Source organism: Phoxinus phoxinus (genome assembly GCF_949152265.1).
Source record: "Phoxinus phoxinus genome assembly, chromosome: 18".
Lineage (NCBI taxonomy): Eukaryota > Metazoa > Chordata > Actinopteri > Cypriniformes > Leuciscidae > Phoxinus > Phoxinus phoxinus.
The window spans coordinates 31,468,804-31,491,408 of record NC_136893.1 but is presented as its reverse complement, the minus strand read 5'-3'; the positions used below and the strand labels follow the sequence as shown (position 1 = coordinate 31,491,408).

Sequence of the window (22,605 nt, the reverse complement as noted above, 5' to 3'; positions counted from 1 at the left end):
GGGGTGAAGAATCACTCGACAAGGCAGGCTTTGTGAAAAGGCCCCGGAGGGTGGATTTAATTACAATCAAATAAACGGGTGAAAGAAGGTAAGCCGGTGCGTGGTGGCTGGTGCTTTAAGTGCTCTTCAGTCCAAACGAAAGTGGGTGTCCAAAACGTGTTCCAAACCGGTATGCTGTCGGTCACTCGCTGCTTTCTGGGGAGAACAGAGAGAAAGGTTAGACCAGCGCTTCCATTCGGCTCGAGACTAGAGTCTGCCTGTTTGCTAAGCATGTGCTGCTTATGTGGCTGTGGGCTGATTGGGAGCAGCTGTGACCGATCAGCCGGCGGTGAGGACGTGCAGGTGTTTTGTGTTGGTTGCCAGGGCGACGCTGATTCCTCCAAGGAAGCTCGTCACATTCCCCCCCCCCCCCCTAAGCGTCGTTCTGGTCCTGTGAACAAATGGAGACAGCAGGGGTGAAGTAAGGGGAGGGTGGGGAATGACCCCTGACATAGCTGCATAAGCTGTCCAGATCCGTGAGAGGCCATCGGCATTCGCGTTGACGGCCCCGGCCCGATGTCGTACCTCAAAGTGGAAGTCCTGGAGTGCTAGGAACCAGCGAGTCATCCTGGCGTTGGTGTCCTTGGCGCGGGCCATCCATTGTAGGGGCGCATGGTCGGTGACCAGGGTGAACTTGCGGCCTAGGAGGTAGTACCGGAGCTCCAGGATTGCCCACTTGATGGCCAGGGTTTCCTTCTCCACGGCGGCGTACTTCCTCTCGGCCGGGGACAGCTTCCTGCTGATGTAAATGATCGGATGCTCCTCACCTCCCTGGATTTGGGACAGGACGGCTCCCAGTCCTGTGTCGGAGGCATCCGTCTGCAGCAGAAAGGGGCAGCTGAAGTCTGGAGAGCGGAGTACGGGTGAGGACGTAAGTGCTGCTTTGACCTGGGCAAAGGCTTCCTCGACCGATGGGGTCCAGCATACTTTCTCCGGCTGCCCCTTTCTGGTCAGGTCTGTCAGGGGGGCGGCTAAAGAGGAGAAGTTGGGGATAAAACATCGGTAATAACCCGCCAACCCCAAGAAGGCTCGTACCTGGGTCTTCGTCTGGGGTCTCGGGGCGGAGTGCATGGCCTCTACTTTCTTTTCCTGCGGCCGTATGAGGCCTCGTCCGACTTGGAAGCCCAGGTACTTGGCCTCGGAGAGGGCTAGGTGGCATTTGCGGGGATTGGCGGTGAGTCCAGCCCGCCGGAGCTCCGAGAGCACCTTCCGCAGACGATCCAAATGTTCCTCCCATGCCTCGGAGTGGATCACCACATCATCTATGTAGGCGGCGGCGTACGCCTGGTGGGGCCGCAGGAGGATGTTCATCATTCCCTGGAACGTGCAGGCCAAAGGGAAGGGTCCGGTACTGCCAGTGGCCACTGGGAGTCGAGAAGGCAGTACCTGCCAATAGCCTTTGGTGAGGTCTAGGGTGCTGATGTACCGGGCCCTTCCGAGGCGGTCCAGCAGTTCGTCGACCCGAGGCATGGGGTACCCGTCGAATTCGGAGACTTCGTTCAGGTTGCAGAAGACTTCGTCTCCACCTTCTGGGCAGCCAAGAGATGAGGGTTGACGTCAACCACCACGGGATCGGTGAGACTCAAGGCAGCCAGCTGGTCCCGCGTCCCCACCCACTTCTTCAGGAGGTTAATATGGTAGAGTTGCTCCGTCTGCCGTCGTCCAGGTTGCCTCAGCCGGTACGTGACTGGCAGGAAGCCAGGAACTTGCAGGCGGAGCTGGGGACCAGGACCATGACGCGGTCTCCGGGCTGGAATTCCCGTGGCTGGGCTGCCCGGTCTTAGTGGCGTTGCTGCGCTTGCTGGGCCTTGCTGAGGTGTTCCCGGACCAATGGCATCACTCAATCGATCCGTTCTCTCATCTGTCGAACGTGTTCGATGACAGTGCGATGAGGGGCAGGCTGCTGCTCCCAAGCTTCCCTGGCGACGTCCAGGAGCCCACGTGGTTGACGGCCGAACAGGAGCTCAAAGGGGGTGAAGCCAGTTGAGGCCTGGGGAACTTCGCGGATCCCAAAGAGCACGTAGGGAATCATGAGGTCCCAATCCTGCTTATCCTCCGCCGTCACACGTCTAAGCATCTGCTTGAGGGTCTGGTTGAATGTCTCCACGAGTCCGTCCGTCTGAGGGTGGTAGACTGTGGTCCTCAACTGCTTTACCCGTAGCAGCCTGCAGAGATCCGCCATCAGCCGGGACATGAACGGGATCCCCTGGTCAGTCAGGATCTCCGAGGGGAGGCCGACTCGGCTGGCCAGCAGAAACAGCTCCTGGGCGATGGACTTCGCGGTGGCCTTACGCAGGGGGACTGCTTCTGGGTACCGGGTGGCGTAGTTGACGATTACCAGGATGTGTTCGTGTCCGCGGGCAGACTTTGGCAATGGCCCCACTATGTCCTTTCCAATCCGCTCGAAGGGCACCTCGATGATAGGCAGCGGGCTGGGGGGTGGGGTCCTGGGCGACGTGACCTGGCAGGCTTAGCAGAACCGCTTCACTTCGGCCTCCAGGCACGGCCAGAGGAAGCGGTCGTGGATGCGCTGAGTGGTGTTGGCTGCCCCCAGGTGACCTGCCATGGGATGGGAATGCGCCAGCTCCAGGATGGTTTCGGTCTTGGCTCGGGGTACAACCAGCAATTTATTCTCCTCCCCCCTCCGCTGAGCGACACAGTACAGCAGGCCATTCTCAACGACAAAATGCGGGAGAGGATGGGGCAAAGTAAACTTTCCATTCAGAATCTTATTGGCATCCATTTCGGCGTCTCACGTTCATCATTCATCCATTCAAAACGGTTCAATACTAGTAAACAGCAAATATCCTAGTAATATGCATGCTAATTAACAACTATTTAATAGTGAGAATTGAACAGTAAAATAAAGTGTTTTTGGTAAAAGCTATGCATTCACAAGGCTAGGTTTCTTTGGTTTTATTTTGAACAGACAGTAGTGCTAATTGCAGTTTGTTCCACCTATCGCCACAGTTGCTACAGTACAACCTCCTTTAGTGTATTATTCACTAAGCAGAAAACAAAATGCACTCTTGCATAGCTGGGCTTTTATTTGCAGGGCTGAAAAAAAAAAAAAAAGGTATTTGTTCACAATCAGCTATAAAACTGAAAAGCATCTTGTGTCATAAAAGTACAAAATAAATAGCATAATGAAAAATAAAACTTCTTCATTAGGAGTGTTACAACTTGCTCTACTTAAAGTATATTTAAACATCCAAAGCTTAACCACAGAGGCATCAGAGGCAGTGTTATATGTTAGAAGGGCTTTTCGAGATAAGGCTGTTGTCGCCAAGGTACATGAGCGTTGACTGTCTGGACCTCACAACTCGGAAATTTAGTCTCGGCGAGAAAAATTTAAATACTCGGGCGAGAGAGATCTCTGGTGGCGAATGGAAGGATCTTCAGGATGAAAATGCGAGCTTCTCCTCCTGTCTATACGTAATTTCTAGGGATGTCCAGATCTGATCACGTGGTTTCAGACTCGATCGGAATCGGACGTTACCTATCGATCAGGACTCGGATATATATGTATATATATATTTTCTCATTATTTTTTAACACTATAGTTATGCGGTGGCACAGAGTTAGACCCTTTTGACTCCACACAGAAACAGCAACGCGTGCCGCATGACATCACTTTGTTGACGTCACCAAAAGTGAAGAATTTATGTTATTTATTACTTGATTGTTCAAGCTACCTCACAGAAGTGCTCTGTTTGTTAACACAGTTGTTAAATGTTAAAATAAGGTGAATTAAAATAAGGAACATCCTGGATCTGTTTTTTCGCTCTTCTTTATTCTTTTTGTTATGTATTATAGAAGTATCGGATCGGGACTCGGTATCGGTAGATACTCAAAATCAAATGACTCGGACTCGAGGGCAAAAAAACCTGATCGGGACATCCCTAGTAATTTATCTACTGTGCGACAGAGAGTCGCGTGGTTATGACGGAATCGTTAGCCTATTTATACAGAAACGGCTTCTACAGGGCCATAACGTAAGATACAAGGTAATGGAGCATTTTATACATTGTCGTGATTCTTAAGAAATAAATAATGGACAAATGGAGTCTTTAAACTCCTCAGATGTAAAGTTATTCGCTGTCAAAGTGACGCCAAAATGAATAAGAGTCAATGGAATGCTAACGGCAGGTGATGGCTTGTTATCCAATGGATGCCCCCATAGTAGGTACGCTAAATAAGTTGCAGCAAATTTTCAAATAGCTGCTATTTTTTAATAATAAACCATATTTCATATTCATATTCATTCTTTATTATCCTTGATAGAGGAACTTTGTTTTCACAGACTGTACCAGGAGCAACATTCAACACGCATAACATACCATGTACACATAACATAACATATCATAACATAACATAACATGTAGATAAATGAGGCATTCTGTGAATTCAACGCTCTTATAGCTGAGATTACAAAACTTTCCCTAGCTGTCTGTATCTGCGGCCTGAGGGAAGAAGGGTGAAACATGAGTTAAGAGGGTGGCTGGGATTTTGTACAATGGTGTTTGCTCTACACAGTGTTGTGCATGAACGCGTTCAATGAACGACGTTCACTGAACTCGTTCATATTTTCGCCGAACGCTGAACAGAACGAATCACTTTTCATACAATGAACGTGAACGAGAGCGGCGCTCACTCTGGCAGGAATGAGCAGCACGCGCAGTTCACGTTCACGCTCATTTGAAAAGTCAGGTTTTACCAGGGCTTAATTTGAGCCGGAACACGCTGGAACATGTTCCGTCACCTCCGACATTGGATCCGGCACCTCCTGTGTCACTAAAATGAATTGCCTAAATGAAAAAAAAATAATTACTGTTTGTGTAGTGTTCAATGTTTGTGACGCATGACTTGCGCGCTTGTTGTACGAGTTGAGATTGCTGTTAGCCTCAATCGTTTCACTCAGGGGAAAAATGTCAAAAAGACAGGAAAGTTTGCTTAACTTTTTCAAATACGCTGGACAGTCAGATCCCAAACAAGCAAAAATAGTTTCCGCTGATCAAAAAGGAGACCACGGTGGACACAGTAGCCTAGTATCGATATCTCGTTATTTCGACATAAATAAGGGGACATTCTAATCTGCATGAAGCCGTTGAAGTTGTTATAGAAAGCCTTTCTTTAAAGTGAATTTCGTTTTGTATAAATTGTATCTTAATTTTAATACATTTTTCATCAACCAATTGCCTGTATTTAATGAATAGGCCGACGAAACAAATATAACGGAGGCGCCCGCGCTCACTTGCACGTGAACTAGAGCACATCCTAACTTAACCAAACTCAGTGTATGCCTCACACAGACATGACAAATACATCAAATACACAAAGCTTGAAATGTCTTTAAACTAAATAATTCAAAACGAAAAAAGAAAAAGGCTACTCTCTGATAATCCATTATTAGGCTTATTTATGTGCATTTCTCTCTATAAGCGCGTTCACACGGAGATGGCGATCGTCAACTTCATCTTTGCAGCCGAGTCGACACTTTTAGAGAAAACACTTGTTTATTAATAAAAATCAATACACGCGTCACCGGATTTACAGATGCACGCACACATATTATTTCGAAATAACGAGATACTGTGTTGAAATAACATTATTATTAATATTAGCCTACATCTTTGTTAAAAGAATTTTAAAAAATGAACGTGAATTAGTTCATTTTTAGATATGTGAACTTAGTTCATAAAAAAAAAAAAAAGAACTATGAACATGAACTAGTTCATTATCATCTGTGTGAACTGAACTTTGAGCTAGTTCTTTTTAAGTATGAACGGCCACAACACTGGCTCTACAAATGGTTGCAGCGTCAGTGAGAGCCGGCAAGTTGGGTGTGGGAAGACCAATCATTTTTGAGGAAGTGTTTCTATTTTTGCTTGTTTCTATTAGTGAGAGAAAGCATAGTGACACTTTTCAACTAGCGGACTCACTATGTAAACAACAGCATGGATTGCACTGTTAATGTACTACTCAACACGTTGGTACACTAATCTTTTATGTCTAAACCACGGAAAAAATGCATGGAAGCTGCTAAATCATATAGAGAAGGACTTGGTAAGCAGGAAAGGGTGCGACATTTTTACAAACTAAAATGAATAGGTGGTAGATCCGTACCAGCTATAGCTTCTTTGTCATAGACTGACGACCTGACATTTCTTCCTTCTATTTCTTATCCCGACATAGGCTACATTCAGACTGTCAGTCCAAATTCGATTTTGTGTGCATATGTGATTGAAATCTGAGAATTGTGAATAGTAAGGTCTGTACTCTTAAGTGCTTTGTTCTAATCGTGTCGTGATATGCAATAGTGTCTGTAAACCGCAAAAAGACTGTTTAAATATGAATCGCGTGTCTGTGTGAATGAATGAACGGCACAGACGCACGCTGTCGTTTACTACAGCTGTACAGTTGTGCTGTTCATTCACACTCTTACATTAGTAAACATGTTATTTTTACATGAACACATCAGCTAGTTTAGCTTTTACCAAACTATATTGCTATGTAAAAATCGACTGAAATATGTTGAAATAAAATGTCTTTGTATAAGCGACAAACTGCAAATTAACATTCATGCTATTATATCATAAACACGATATGTTACAGACGAAATATGAATGTTTAGACAAGATTTCATGATTAGTTTTGGAAAGCTTATCAAATAAGCTTTTCTTAGCCGGTTTCTGCTCATATGTTACATATATGGGATGTTTTGTCAAAAATAAAGTAGGTATATTGCATTATCAACTAAGATGTTAGTATAGTGTTTGTTCCAATATTCAAACTAATGAATCCTTAACTTTGAAATATGTATGATAAAATGTATACTTTTTACAAAGAAAGATTACACTTAAAATATTGTTAAAATTGTAATTGTTGTTGTAATTGTAACCTTTTAAATAAAATAGCAAAAAATATATTTACAAGGTAGATGTAAACAAAATTTTTATAGGTCAATATAGCCTTCTCATTAAATTATTTTTATTGTGTTTTATTAGTGACAAATTTGGGGAGAGGATACATATTCCAAAACTTTCAGTAAATACAGTATGAGAATTAACTGCACAATTACTAGAAATATTTACCTTGGATATTATACAATTTGCATGGATACACAATTAGTGAAACATTTTTTTTTTTTAATTGCGCAGTTTCCAACTGTGAACCAATTTTGTAGAATATATATATATTTATTTATTTATTTTGTCCTTGCATTCGTTCTTGTGGCTCAGTGACACACCTGAATGAAAGGCTCATTATGCGGGTCATTATGCAGCTCATTGTCTTCTCAGGTGTGAATCACACCATTATTCATGTTCCTTCACGCTCACACGCATATTGCCTTTCCAAAAAAAACGTGTCTTACAAAGTTTAAATCAATCTATTGTTTAATGTGAACGATTAGCCCGGATGATTTTCAGATCATTTTGAAGCAAAAACTCTAGCCGACAACATCCATTAGTCAAAAGTCTTGTGGACACATTTAGTATGTGTTTTGTGGCCTTATTTCAGAAAGTTTTAGTTTTTTCAATAACCATGCATAAACATTATTCTCTCAAAAATACAAACATGTACATACATGTTGCTCACATATTATGGTAGCCCTGTTCGTGATAAATAGAGTGTAATTACACCTTTGCCATTAATATGTTTATAAGCAACTGAAAAAAGCACAAATGTCAGTGCATGTCAGAACATCTCAAGGACCCCAAAAACACCTTAGACCCCAGAGGGTTAATGCGGATGGTGAGGAATTACAGTTGTAACATCTCATAATGTACCTCAAACTAAGTTGAATATAATAGGGGTCGACCGATTATCGCATCAGTATAAGTCGCATCAGTTAAAAAATGCGTCACGAAGAGGAAAAAACATATATAAGTCGCACTGGACTATAAAGTCCAGTTTATTTCACAAAATCCAAGACCAAGTACAGACATTTAATCTGGAAAGGCAAGTTATTCAGCTACACAACAGCACACAGAACAACAGCTGAATAGTGTCCGGTGTGTTAGCGTAACACATTAACAGTTATTCAGCTACACAATAGTATAAAAAACATATACCTGGGAGGCTGAATAGGCTAAATTAACATTAGCCAGTGAGTCCAACAAGCAAGTTACCGGTAAGCAAGTTCACCAAGCTCCCGATCTCATTCCACAACACTGAATCCATTTAATTCTTCCTCGGTGTCGCTTCTGAACAACTCCGCTAACTAGAGCGCCATCTCGCGGCTGTAGACGGTAATGTTTTCTTTTGGTTCATCTCAGTCAGTATGAATTAATTTTGATATATAAGTCGCACCTGACTATAAGTGGCAGGACTAGCTAAACTATGAAAAAAAGTGTGACTTATAGTCCTGGAAATACGGAACAGCAAGAGAAAATACAATCAGATGCTGTAAACTGATTGATGATAGGAATAATCATCATGTAGTGGCTTATCTCACTAATATTGTGTGTGAGCTTCATACAGGTGATATGTTATTCATTTTGTTTTCTTATTGTGATTCTACAGCAAGAGTTCCAGCACATTTATATCAGAACATCAAATGATTTTTACTCACACACAGACATCAAGAATCAGCATATGAATCTCAACAATGGTGACATGCTTCATGGTGCAATGCATTCTGGGAGCCATGGATAAGTATCGTATGATGCACCCAAAATGCATGCATTGCATTGATGAAAAATTAGAAATGGTAGAGTTAATGAATAAATTAGATGACATGTATAAGAAAAAAAGTAGAAGGTCCCTTAATTCGCTCAAAAAGAAAGTGGCTTGAGGAAGGGGAACAAACCTTTCCTTGAGAATATTGACGCTTATATTTTAAAACGCAGTGCAGCTGCACAGCAAGCACCAGCAGAGCGTCTAGCTCGCCCATTGGCTGTGCTGCAGCAACTGCACATCCTATGGCGAAGCAGCTCAGGAGCAAACCAATCAGGAGCTAGCGCGTCAGAGCCCGCCAGAATGGGCGTGACTTACGCTATAAAAACCGACCATTTTATTTATTATTTTTAAGCAAAATTCCATATTCACAAATGTAAATTTTCCTGTAAAAAACCCCCCGTTTTATATCATTTAAGAAAGAAATGGAGCTTTATATTGACTCAAATCTTTTTTCTATGAAGATTTTAAGTTACATTTAAAAAATGTTTCAATGTCTTTATTTAGATCTACATTAATCCCCCTAGTGTGCAACTCTGTTACTTTTGTTGTATTTTCTTAACCCTCTGGGGACCAAAAACGCACCGGCACGTTTTGCTCGTGTTTTTTTTTTAGCAATGCAAAATAAACTCAAAATGGTCTGTTAATTTTGATCTTTCATTTTCGTGTTATACATCAATCGATCCTGTTCAGTTTCTATTTTTTTTCTGTATACTCACAATAAAAATAAAGTGTTTTGCTTTTTGCCAAATAAAGAAAAATTAACATGATGCGAGTTCTGCACTCTCTCTGTCAATGAACTCCAATTTTAAACGCGTTTGAAAATGATCTGTAACTCCGCGAAACTGCAGTCAAACAGGCAAACATACCCACGGGCATAAAGCTTGAGATCGCATCTTTCAAATGAAGTAATTTATATAAAAAACAAATATTCTCAGCTTCTGTAATCTGTATGAAAAGAGAGCAATTCAAATTTGTTCGTTTTAAAGTGGACATTTCAAGCTTTAGCCTACATAGGCTATATTTTGTTTCAGTTCTCTTTCAGAAATCAGAAAGAGTAGGCTGCATATTTACCCACTATTATTACAGATATTTTACAGATATTTTCACAAATTAATATGGAAAACATGTCGATTTCTAAGGCCAAATTAGAACCTGGAATTGACATTTTTCCCGCAGTGCTGAATGAGAAGAGCCATTAATATTATTAATAAACTATTGTTTTCTAAATCGGCTAAAAAACATCTCCATCTCCGCTGTTAAGCAGATGCGCTTTTAGAGAGAAATGCTCCTTTCATACGCATTACATAATCAGAATGTATTAGCTTTCGATTCGAATTTGTTCGTTTTAAAGTGGACATTTCAAGCTTTAGCCTATAGGCTATATTTAGTTTCAGTTCTCGCGCTCCAGTTCACGGAGATCATGAAAGCGCGCCTGATTGTTTTATTTTATTTTACAAAAGCACAATGCTTTCTTGTTATTGTGAGTTTACACAAATAAAAGTAGTTGCGAATAATGTATTATGTTTTCTGTATGACCAGAAATGATAAGAGTATTTTAAATTGTTTCCACTGTTGATAGGAAAATGCAAGTGTTCGTGTCCGCGGCTCCGTGCCATGTAGTGCGCGCTCCACACTCCACACAAACCCTTGGATATGCGTCAAAATATTGTTTATTTGTGATAATCTTAGCCCTGTATTATTATTGTCTAACCCGTATTATGAATGACATTTTACGAATTGCTTTGTTCCTTTTTTGGATAAAAGTGTCTCTAAATATGTAGCCTAATAAATGTTATAATAATGATGATAATTATTATTATTATTTGCGTACACAGACCCCAAAACACACAGCGTCTTCTAAGTCAGGTGACTGTAAATGCGCAAAAACTGTTTCCATTGCAGTTTTAAAGAAATATTCCTTTTTGCACAGTTGGCCGCAAGATTTGTGTGCTTTGCAAAGGACAGCTTGGTAAAAGGCAGGACACACCTTGGAAATGCCAGGCATGCAATGTTCACTTGTGTCTTCAGTTGAACATTTAGTTCCTCCACATAGAGGAATTACAATAAAACAGATTGAAAAACAAAACCTTTGAATCTCTTTGTTTAGGCTTGCCTCATGATGGGCCATTGGGGGAGTGTCTGTCACACGCCGGGTCTGAATCTCATTAATATTGATGGGCCATTACCACTCCTGCATAAACCTCTTCTGACAAAAAAACGGTCTTACAAAGTTTAAATCAATGTATTGTTTTATGTGAACGATTAGGCAGGATGTTTTTCACATCATTTTGAAGCCAGAACTCGAAGCGACAATATCCATTAGTCAAAAGTCTCCGGAACACATATTTAGTATGCGTGTTGTGGTCTATTTCAGCAACTCTCTTTTTTATTATTTTTTTTCAATAACCACGCATAAACATTATTCTCTTAAAAATACAAACATGTACATACATGTTGCGGGGCATATTATGTGGCCATATTACACATATTCAGTGCAGACCAAAAAAACTTAAAAAGAAAGGTTTTGTACGATTCACTTTATCAGTTAGTGTTTCCGGTGGCTGGAATTTTGTCAGTCAAAAGTAATCGATCTCCGAATGCAACGTAATGAACTGACTCCATATGAGGAAATGTCATGGACTTGTAATTCCAATGAAAAGCATGATAACTTATACACTTAGAATTTATATGAAAATTCCAGCCACCGGAAACACTAACTGATAAAGTGAGTCGTACAAAACCTTTTTTTTTTAGTAAACTCTGTGTACACAAACAATGTAGTCAATGCTGGAGTTCATGTGTAGAGTCTCTGGTGACACCACTGGCAGAAGCCTTACCAGCATCTCTATTGTGCAGCCCATCCAGGCTCTCCTGCTCACATCTATAAAAGTCTAAAGAAAAATGTTTTATTCCAATCTGTTTTATGTATACTGTTAATTTAAACTTTTATTTAGTTTTTCTTATCTTAAACGTAACTTATCTTGTAAATAGTTGTAAAAAGTTGGCTACTGTAAGTCAAAATGTATAGAACAATTGATTTAGTGTCAAATGTACAATTAATTGACATGACAAAAATAAATGTACAGAATAGTTTCTTTGTTACAAGTTTAACAAGTTATAACTTGCATTACAAAAATTAACAATGCACATAAATTGTTTTTGTTTAATTTACAAATTATAACTTAGCCTACATAAAAATAATGTATACGATTGTTTAATTTACGCATACTCAAAATATACATATTGCTAAAATATTTGTTGTTGGACAATAAAGTGCCATATGTAGAATTTTAAACCTACAAGTATTTTATTTGTATTTTATGACAGCAGTAACTGTATAGCGACTATTGTAATGGGATAATCAAATGTAAGTAAATTGGTCTGTGCTTTTGATTGTATTTATGTATTTTTTTAGTGTAGTGAATTTAAAAATAAATTAATTATTTTTGTTTTTAGATTGCAATTTTACAAAGTTTGCACATAATATACCAGAGCCTACATGGTCACGTTCACTATATTTGTTTTCATAGCTTTCAATATTAACTTTGTTTGTAGGACAACACTGGGAAGGATGTAAAATAAAAAATAAATACAGATATATTTTTTAATCCAAGTGGAAAAAATTTTAAAATCCTGAGAAAATCCCGCCATCCAACCAAAAAATACAGAGATATGATTTATTGGCCATATCACCCCGCCCTAACTGTACCATTAAATAATATGCTTATGAAATATTCATTTAGATTACAGTGAATTTGTTTTACAATATATGGCTATTACAGTCATAGGAGGAATAATAATAATTAGTATTATTATATTCTAATTGTTTGGCTTCTTAACACACCAGTGAGCCTGTAGTGTAGACTGAGACACCCTCTCACAACTAAAAAGAGATTTAAGTCCCCTTCAAAGTTCAGGTACAAGTAAATGCAAAAAAAAAAAACCAAAAAAATCAGGCGCCCCGGACAGTACGTAAAAAGTGGACATGTCCGGCCAAAAGAGGACGTTTGGTCACCCTAGGTTAAAAAAGTAAGGTATTAAACAAATTGACTTGAGTGCCAACTGCACTGAAACAATCAATGATCCATTGAGGGCAAAAGAGATAGAGAGAGAGATAGCATTGCTAATCCTCTGATGGTCGAGGCCAAAGAAGGATTAGTTGAGTTCTGGGTGTAAAGCTCTCTTCAAAGCACTGGGTGAGTCCTGATGGTATAAATAGGGCTGCCGCATCTAAGCCACTTTCACGAGTTGCCTAATTTCATCCTGGGATGCTGCTGATTAAGGTTTGATGTTTAGGACTGACATTTTAAGACACAAGCCTTTATGGAATTTTCTACAAAGTTGTAATTTACATCAACCTGCATAAATACGCCGTCGAGCGTCATCATAACTATGCCAAACCTATGGGCGGCAGTGTAGGGAGAAGGATAAAGTTTTGCAAGCCAATCAGAATCCTCAGAATCTACAACAACGAATAACACGAGCGACTTCCTGTTCCTTTCATAGGGCGTTCATAATGTGACGTTTGAGAACCTAAAACCCTGTTTCTCCCAGTTGACCAGAAATCAGAAATCTCCACTCTGGCTGGAGTGTTTAGAAATAATAGTTTTCTGTGATAAAAACAGTGTTTTCATGTAAATGAGAGGCCAAACCACAGGGAAATATTTGCGTCTTCCCTTTGTGTAAACGGGGCATCAAAGAGGTAGGTAGAGTGACGACTGACCAAGGGGGAGCTGGTGGAGTCACTGGGCCGAGGGTCCCTGGTGGAGCCGAAGGTGGGAGGAGCCAGGACGGAGCCGACTGGCCGAGATGGAGTGAAGGGATCCTCTAGCACAGGCGCTTGCTCATGACAGGGCATCTCCCGAGACAGCGCAGGACTGCAAGCTTCTAGCTTGGAGGACTGGCTGAGCTCTGTGGTGATGGAGTCGACCGGAGACTGGACAGGAGGATGGTGAGTAGGGCACAGTCCACACATATCAAAGAAATGAGCACATCACAGTCCATATTACTCTTAAAGGATTAGTTCCCCTGAATCCCCTGAGAAAAAACCTGAAAAAACTTAATTTATTTTCCAAGACATGAACATCTTGGATGGCATTGGGGTGAGTAAGTTATCAGGAAATGTTCATTCTGAGGTGAACTAATCGTTTAATGCTGTCTTTAAACAGCAAAGAAGGTACACCAGAGGAATTATCGTCCAGGTAGTTGTTAGTGCTGTCTTTACACAGCGATGAAGAATCAGATGCTGGGTGGGCTAGGGCAGGAGTTGATCCCACTGAAGTTCATCCCTCGGCCGCTGGTGTCGCGGGCTCACACTCGTGGTCAGACTCGCTCGGGGGCTTCACTTCCGGGGCAACGTCTGCGAGGGGCTTTCACATATAATCTCATTTAAATTAGAAATTAATCTATTTAATATTGTCTCTCTATATTTTAATAAGTTTAAGTAAAATCAAGTAATGATTCATGGAAAAAGGTAAACTGGAGCCAGTGTGACACACAGTAAATGCTAAAAGCAGGAATAAACATCATCTCGTTTAAACGTGCTCGCTTGTTCGTACTCGCCAGTCCTCTGCATCAGGGGCGATTCCAGGATATTATAAATGGGGGGCACAGGGGGGACCAAGAACCAGTCAGGGGGGGCCAATCAGAAAAATCAACTGAAAATAAATACTGGTTTAAAAAATATTAAGCACTATCACCAAAATCTTTTTCTTGAACTCATCGCTTTGCTTCAGCTGAACCCCCTGGAGCCGTATGGGTTACTTCATAATGAATGCATGGATGCACTTTTTCAACAATTGGGTTTGACATTATTGGAAAACACATTTTATAAGATCTAATAATTGTTACTTTAACTGTGACGTGGAGGATTTTCCATTTTTCTTTTTTACTGAAATTGTAAAATCGAGGTGAGATTAGTAAATAGAGTTGTAGTATGTAAACCTCTGGAAGTTAAGGTCAAACAGGATTACTGGGCAGTGCTGTATAAGATCAGTGACGCTCTTACAGACATCGTGATCTCTGTAGATCTTCATCACCGAGGCCAGCACGTGCCTTACACACACACACACACACACACACACACACGTCTTGATTAGCCAAAACGAGCACATTTGAGTGGAACCTGATGCAGTGTGGCGTTACCGCTGTCACACGCGTAACATGAACACATAATGTGCATCGCTGCATGGGGAACACTTACAGACGGACGTGCGCCCGCATGCACCCACTGGACTGGGATGAACTGAATTCATTAGTTTGGTTTTTAGATTAAATGTTTTCCTTGTCCACTGTGATTTTGAATTCTCTCCTGATGACATGGTAGTTCAACATATTGTACTTCATCTACCGTTTCATTCATATACAACTTTCAGTTGTTGTTTTTAGGGGTGTGACGAGACGCGTATCTCATGAGAACAAGACGAGACGAGATTTTTGCACAATATGTTATTCACGAGTTCACACTTACAAATAAGTCAGATGGAATAAATGGTATGCATATTTGGCGTGCTGTCCGAGGAGACGGCTCGGTATTCGGCCCGAACCCAGAGTACTCCCCCCGTATTGCTGGCTGTAAAAGAGAGCCAAGGGTGAGGAGTCGGGGTGGTGGAGGGATGCTGGAAACTGTCAAGGAATGTTAGGTGAGTTGACAGAATGGATATATATGCTTCTTGTCATGCTGATTAGGGTAGACGTAATTGTTTGATGACAAGTAATTTGCATTGGTTACCTGATCGTGCTCCTCCCGAACTTTGTTTATAAAACATCATTAGAAGTCCTCAATGACAGAATTCACGACTGGAACAGTAGTCTGCAGGGGCATTTTGAAATGTTTTAGCTGATCATCTTGTGATGAATGTAATTTCAGTTCTACTTTATGAGAATTATCGGATGCATTGAAAGACAACAATACACAAGCACAGCAAAAGGTCAGGTCACAAATGATGTTTTATTAACAAGGTTCGGGAGGAACACGTTCTAATGATCAAGCAATCAAGTAACTCCAACCAGCTGTCATCAATCAGTAATCAACAGATCCACTCAATCAGCATGAGTAAAGCCTATAAATATTCACAGTCAACTCACCCTTATTCCTCGACAGTTTTCAGCATCCCTCCACCACCCCATCTCCTCACACTTGCATGGCTATCTTCCTAACCAGAGACGGGGGGAGTACTCTGGGTTCGGGCCCAATTTCCGAGCTCGGAGCCCTCCCCCCGGACAGCACGCCAAATACGCATAAACCTTTACTCTCTGATCATTCGTAAGTGTGAACTCGTGAAACTCCACTGACCGGCTTCTCTCCTGTATGACTTCACACGGGTCTCTTCAGACCGTACTGTACTTTAACTATGAGCTTTGAGGCTGTGTGGGACTCCTAGTGGAACTATTTCCACAAATTAAACAGAAATAAAAACAGTATAAATAACAATAGTCTTACTAAGTGTAAACAATAAGTGCAAGTGCAGCCATGACTCTCAGTATTCAAAGTGCAAACAGAGAGCAGAGCCACAGCGGCACAGTCCAGAGACAGCTCTGATATTGAGCTTGTGTTGGACTTCGGGATCGGTGTAGTCCGTAGTGGCGGTGCTGAGAGCGCATACAACCCACATGGAAAAAACCTATATGAGGATATATGCGCACAGATGAAACCTATATGCAGTTTATATGCACATATATGATAATATATATGCTGCATATATGCGTATATATGCCACATATAGGCAAAATTGAGGTGCATATGTGCATATACAGGCCATATAGGTCTCCTGTATTGCTTCTTTATATCCACATATAAGCCCTATATGTACATGTACATACAAGATATGTCTCCTATATCTCCTCTTTGGCAATATATGACATTTTCTTTTATCAAGGCAATAACTAAGAACTAACTTAAAAAAAATGCAAGAACATGTGCAGAGCTGCCAACTCTCACGCTTTCGCCGTGTGACACACGGTTTTGCCTGTTTTCACACGCACTCACGCCACACATCACATTTCTCACGCAAAAAAGAAAAAACTCCCCGACCATAGATGGCGCTGATGAGCGTCACTGAACCCTATGCGCTGCCCCCCGAACTTAGTAACAGAAGAAGAGATACAATAAAGACGGCGGGGAAAACCGCGACGACTGGTGATGAGAATCTGAGCTCAGCTGAGAGATATTAGTAAATAAACCCGAACTTACCGAAATGTATGCCTCGGATCAATCAGTGTTTTTCAACCGCGGTAAGAAGTCAATAAAACAGGTAAATGTTGTAAATGGACTGCAAAACAGGTCGGCTAGAACAATGTCACATAAGTTACATTTACATCAGGAAAGCAATTTAATGACCATTTATAGGCTGGAAAAATTAGCTAGAGAGTTTTGTTAAATATGTCCACTATATTAGGCTACATATATTTTTACTTATATCATTAAAATATTATTAAGTTGTTATTATAATAAAGAACGCATTATATTTTATTTAAGTTGTTATTTTTAACCTTTAATAAAAAAATAGGGCTCTCTATGTTTTCAGCATTAGTGATTTATTTGTTAACATGTATCTACTGTAACTACTAATTATTACCAAAATGAATCGATATTGAATCAAGATGTCAAGCAATAATAAATACAGTAACCTGCCAGCAATTGTAACCATGCAGCTAAACATTGTAACATTGTTTAGCCCCCCCCCCCCCCCCCCCCCCCAAAAAATCTCACTCCAAGCTAAACTCAAAAGTTGGCAGCTATGCATGTGTAAATAAGCGAACACGTGAAATTGGTATCACATTTAATTGGCATGTTATGGAATTTTATTATGGCAATTAAGTGAGAGGAGATGGAAAGTTATGATGTCCGCACGTTTTCTTGAAACATTTACAAGGTCAATTCTTTCTAAGATAGTGGAAAATAAAAAAATATTCAACCAAGTAGAGCTCCATACTCCAACCCAGTAGGTGGCGGAAATGCACCTTTAGTTGGTTTGCCAACCGCCATATAAACAACAGAAGAAGAAGAAGATAGTGGAAATGAAGGAAATGTATAACAAATTGGTTTGTCGTTTTTTTATTTTGTCAACCAAGCCTTTTTTCAATTTCAAGTCAACGAGGTACCGTTTGTAACGTACTGGATCCATATCTATTGCTTTTCTTTAATTGCGTCTTATTTCCTTAACGTTATTTATACTGGCAAGGGGCCGTTCACACGGGACGTGTTTTGCTGTGTAGTTTAACGCGAGACGCTGGCAGTGGAAGTGGAAAACTCAAGGTCTCAGGACATGTTAAGCTGAACTGATTTTAACTTGAGCGCAGTGTTTTTATAATGCTGTGTCATGAAGATGCAGCGTTACACACACCTGTCTAGTGCGTGTCTATGTAGAGAAACTATGAAAAAGTAGCACACTGAGTGGAGAACGGTGTTCTGTGTGAACCGACATTTATCAGATGCTGTTGGGCCGTCAGTCTGTGCGACTGCAACCCATGCTGGATGAGCAGCGCACACGTTTACAATAGTTTACAGTGGTTTTATTGTTATGAACAGCAAAGTGGCGGTGGAGGCGGGGCTGTACTGGGATATGCTAATGTCAGCCTCACGCGCCGTCATGGCGATAGCTGCTCACTCGACGAGCAATATAATCTGTAAATATTTGGTAGATTTTTAATGCATGTGTGAGTAATGAATTAATAAATGAACGGATGAGTAAATGAATGTGTGAAACGAATGGAATAAAAATAAAAATAAACAATATGGAGGATTCACATCAGGGATAGTGAGTTATATTCTAAAACAATCACTTGTGTGTATAAGAGCATTTGTCCATCTGATGAAACAAGACTATTATCTCAAAACGAGCTACGTACAGTACAATACAAATATGTGATTAATTGCATAAGATTCCTGCATACTTCAGCTTACTAACTGTGCTTAAAGTCTACTGAGTATCAAAAACTTAATTAAACTTACTTTTAATTTAATCCAAGACTCTATACAGTCTAATGATGTTTCTATATATTTTTACAGGTAAACAAGACAAAACAAGAGACATGAGTCAAGAGCCTGAAGTAACCAGCAGAATGAGCGATTAATAACCAGCCGACATTTCTCAGCCGGAGTCTGCCATGGAGAAGCACAAACCAGCAACATTACTCTATTCACACCCACACACACTCCTGTCTCTGCCTCCACCTCTCTCTCTCACACACACACACACACACACTCCTGTCTCTGCCTCCACCTCTCTCACACACACACACACACACACACACTCCTGTCTCTGCCTCCACCTCTCTCACACACACACACACACACACACACTCCTGTCTCTGCCTCCACCTCTCTCTCACACACACACACACACACTCCTGTCTCTGCCTCCACCTCTCTCTCACACACACACAACACACACACACACACACTCCTGTCTCTGCCTCCACCTCTCTCTCTCACACACACACACACACTCCTGTCTCTGCCTCCACCTCTCTCACACACACACACACACACACACACTCCTGTCTCTGCCTCCACCTCTCTCTCACACACACACACACACACACACACTCCTGTCTCTGCCTCCACCTCTCTCTCACACACACACACACACACACACACTCCTGTCTCTGCCTCCACCTCTCTCTCACACACACACACACACACACACACACACTCCTGTCTCTGCCTCCACCTCTCTCTCTCACACACACACACACACTCCTGTCTCTGCCTCCACCTCTCTCTCACACACACACACACACACACACACACACTCCTGTCTCTGCCTCCACCTCTCTCTCTCACACACACACACACACTCCTGTCTCTGCCTCCACCTCTCTCACACACACACACACACACACACACTCCTGTCTCTGCCTCCACCTCTCTCTCACACACACACACACACACACACACTCCTGTCTCTGCCTCCACCTCTCTCTCACACACACACACACACACACTCCTGTCTCTGCCTCCACCTCTCTCTCTCACACACACACACACACTCCTGTCTCTGCCTCCACCTCTCACACACACACACACACACACACACACACACACACACACACACACACACACACACACACACACACACACACACACACACACACACACACACACACACTCCTGTCTCTGCCTCCACCTCTCTCTCTCACACACACACACACACACACACACACACACACACACACACACACACACACACACACTCCTGCTCTCTGCACACACACACAGACTCACTCCTGCTCTCTGCACACACACACACACACACACACACTCCTGCTCTCTGCACACACACACACACACACACACACACTCACTCACTCCTGCTCTCTGCACACACACACACACACACACACACACACACACACACACACACACACACACACACACACACACTCCTGCTCTCTGCACACACACACACACACACACACACACATAGACTCACTCCTGTCTCTGCCTCCACCTCACTCACACACACACACACACACACGTGTGAGAACGCTACTGTAAAAATAGACATCTTAAAGAGGCAGCAGCGATCTAAGAGTCACTGACAGTGACAGAGAAGATCTTAAACCAGGGGCGTAGAATTTAGTAGGGACGCTAGGGGCGTGTCCCTACCAATATCCAGTGACATTGATATATCCCTAGCATTAATGTCGATCAAAACTATATAATGATGTCCCCGTCCCCACCAATTTCAAAATCAAACCTATGCCACTGTCTTAAACCATTCATATATTATCATGAATATGGGTTTGCATATTTGGATATCTTTTTTAAATATATAAAATGGCAATATAAATATATAGGATACATTATTAAAATGTTTATGATATATACTATACACATGGCTTTCACTATCAAAAATTCACTATGAAAAATGTTTATTCATGTTATACCGTGCAATTAAATATTCCCCAATAAAAGTCTTACAAGTGTAATAAAATTAAACCTTGACAACAAACAGCTAAAAAAACAAATCTGACAAACCTTGGTTCTGGACTTTAAATAAAGCATATGCCTGAGTCAGCCTTACTACGTGTAGTTATAACAAAGATAGTCATTAAAGGGTCAGAAATTGGTAGATATCGCTTCATAATATAGCCATGACTGACAGTTCAGAAGTGCACAACACAAGCCGATCGTCCAGCGCTGGCCTATCAGCGTCCTTCATCTGCCTCTCCAACACTTCAGCGCTAGCCTTACACACTAACCCCGGCTCTGCACGGTTCACGTAACGCTGGGCACTTTGAAGAACACACTTTCAGTCACACATTGTCTTGTCATTGCTTGAATATCCACACAACACCCACACAACATACCTCACACACTCCCGTATGTCTCGAAGACACTCAGTAACGCTTGTTCTGTCACACTTGTCAACACGAGCACACACATGCAAAAGTGTCCTACCTCTTCGGGTGTCTTTTTATGGAGAGGAGTATAGTGAGTGATCATGGGAAGCAGCGGCAGCGCAGCAGAGCGGGATATCCAGCATGATGCTGTCAACTGTGTCTTTTTCCTTATCTTGTCCTCACCTAGTCACTCTTTTGCTGTATCTTCTGTATGTTTCTGTCTCGCCCGCTGTGAGCGCTCTCTCTCTCTCTCTCTCTCTCTCTCTCTCTCTCTCTCTCTCTAAAGCTCGCTCTGCTTTCTTTCGGCTTCACACACACACGCACAGACTCACACACTTTAGCTCGCCCTTTGTGACCCCCTCCTCTTCCTCCCTCTCTCTGTGGGTGTATAATTAGACTCAGTCCTGTCGTGATACAGCTTTCACTCATTGTGGGAACGACTCTGAGCGGCTGGACGTGCTGGCAGGAAGCCGAGCAGCTTTGCTCATTAACCTCTTAAGAGCTGGGGAATGTACCGCCACTGCCTGTGTCCCATTGGCCACTTCCCTTTCTCATCCCAGCCCAGGCCTGCTTTGATTGGCTGCTCAACTACATGCTTCTCTTCAGCAGCGCACACCATTGGCTACCACACCAGCTTGTCTGCATGCTCTGTTTTACATTTGACCACCAACTTTTGATATACTTATCTGACTACATTTACTAGTTAAAAAACATTCTAGTTTTGTTGTGATCCACTATTTAAAGTGTTGTTTAATTGACTGTTCATGGTGAAGTGTTGTCTAGCAGGTACGACATTTAGTTAATCCCACAGATGAAGATGCTTGAAATATGTAATCATGTTAAAGCAGCACTCAGTAAGATCTGGATTTCTTTGTTGTATCCTCGCGTTTTGCTCGGAGGTTTCTCTCTAGAGCTCCCCCCGCAGCTTCGGAATATATATTTGACAACAACTGTTAAAAACTCGCTGGCGATTCTCAGACACTAGAGGCTTAGTAGATCAACGACATCAAAGCAGATGGGAAACTCTTTGCAACGTCGTCTTCATTCGGGTTCCAACAGCGCGAGGGAGCGCAATAATGACAGCATTATAGCAAATTTCTTTTTGCAGTAAAGCAATTCTTTACCTCGCGAGACTTGGGATCACACGATACTTCCAGACGAAGAGGCCGGCGGGTCGCCGGCCCAAAGTTGCAAACGCTGTTTTTCCGCTCATGGGCACCAGGGGGGTGCGAAACCACCACCATTCAACCCAAAATAAGTAATATAACCATTCCAGTGACTCCGAAGTTGATCAGTTAAGGTAAAAAAGTTACTTAGTTCACCTTTAAGGCGAGACACGGCAGGCAAAAGCATCGTTTTTTTTTTTCACTGGTCAATTTTGAGATTTTGGCCTATTAGTCTTCAATAACATGTCTTCTTTCAGACTTGTGGTGAAAAAAAGTCCAAAGTACACATTTAGGTCTTTATTTTACTGCACGTTGTCTATTTGCGTCTGTAGATTTCTCTGAAATTCAACAAAAGTTGGCGTTGTATATC

General features: G+C 41.8%; 1 protein-coding gene across 4 annotated transcripts in view; it reads right to left on the bottom strand.

Moving 5' to 3' along the window:
* Positions 1 to 21,595, bottom strand: part of LOC306986211 (uncharacterized protein) — an 80,242-nt gene extending 58,647 nt beyond the window's left edge. For all 4 annotated transcript variants that reach the window (XM_079589207.1, XM_079589209.1, XM_079589210.1 and 1 more), the window contains exon 1: positions 21,128 to 21,595. The gene's annotated coding sequence lies outside the window, so the exon portion shown is untranslated. The remainder of the gene's footprint in view (positions 1 to 21,127) is intronic.
* Between the last annotated feature and the right edge of the window lie 1,010 nt (positions 21,596 to 22,605).